The following is a 1,347-nucleotide window of genomic DNA, read 5'->3' as shown; positions in this document are numbered from 1 at the left end:
TATCTCAGCTCTCAATATTTTATTATCATTTTTATTATTTTGTTTTTTTTCTCATTATCCTGCTCTTTCACTGAAAAAGATTGCTGTAAGAAGGGGAGAGGGGGATTTGTTTGTTTAAATGCTCTCAGAATACAAACTGAAGATATAAACACAGATTTACTTCTATACGAATGAGTAATTTATAATTTTAAAGTGAAATATTCTGACTTTCAGATTGTTTTGTTTCTGCTGTTCTACTGCGACACCTGGTGGATTTAAGGCGGTACTTTTAAGCAACGGGAGAGAAAATTTAAATATTATTTATCACAAACACCTTATATAAATACTGTTTATCACCTAAAAGAAACGAGTGAAATAAAACTTTTAGTCGTGTTTGTTTGTATTTTTAAAAATATTTCATTAAAAAGCGGACGAAGAAAAACTAAAGGGTTTCAGGCATTGATGAGGACAGCTAAGCGGTCTCTCACTTCCTGTTTACCGACCACTGACAGGATCCCTCTCACTGTTGTAGCTAATAACACGATAGATTTAAATAATTTAATAATAATTTAATTAGTCTTATTAAAGTATCCACTGAAATGATTTCAATGAAATCATATAAGACAGTTTTAAACAGCTCTATGAATAAACGTAACTGCAGACTCTACCGGATGTAGGTTTTCAGTTTTCAGGGTCACAAATTGGACCAAAACACCAGACCAAACAACCCGGAGGAAACCTCATACAACGTGCAGAAAAACTGTAAATAAACGTTAAATATACCTTTATTCAGTTTACTAAACCAGCTGTGTTTGCATAATGTGTAAAATTATTTTAGATTCGCTTTAATGGAGAAAAGAAGTTAATTATAAATGTTTCTCTGCGAGGACACAATTTGTGTGCACGTGGCGCAATTTTCACTATGTAGTGAAAACATTGTGTTTTTGTTGCTGATTTGTTTAAGCTGTTTTTAGTCTCCCTGTCATCCTGCAGAAAGGATAATCTCAAACAGCAGCAGCAGTCAGTTGTGACAGCAGGTAAAATAATTCATTTTATTTTGTTTTGACTGACAACATATATGACTCTGTTTAGTACAAATGTGATAAAGTAAGTTATGGAACTTAATACCTTCAACACCAGTGAAATCAGGTCACTCAGTGCAGCAACACAAGTGATGAATGTGTGAATTTGAAGGTATTATTGTTTTTAATAATGTTGTGTTTCAGTGGTTCCTGCTCATGTTGAACAGATGGTGCTGATTAAAGAAGAAGCCCCTGAAGAATGGAGGCCTGGTGTGGACCAGCTGGACCCAGAAGCCCTCAACATAAAAGAAGAAGAAGAGGAGGAACCTTGGAGCAGACTGGAGGG

This window comes from Austrofundulus limnaeus, unplaced genomic scaffold, assembly GCF_001266775.1.
Source record: "Austrofundulus limnaeus strain Quisiro unplaced genomic scaffold, Austrofundulus_limnaeus-1.0 Scaffold89, whole genome shotgun sequence".
Classification (NCBI taxonomy): Eukaryota; Metazoa; Chordata; class Actinopteri; order Cyprinodontiformes; family Rivulidae; genus Austrofundulus; species Austrofundulus limnaeus.
Note: the sequence above shows the minus strand (reverse complement) of the source record.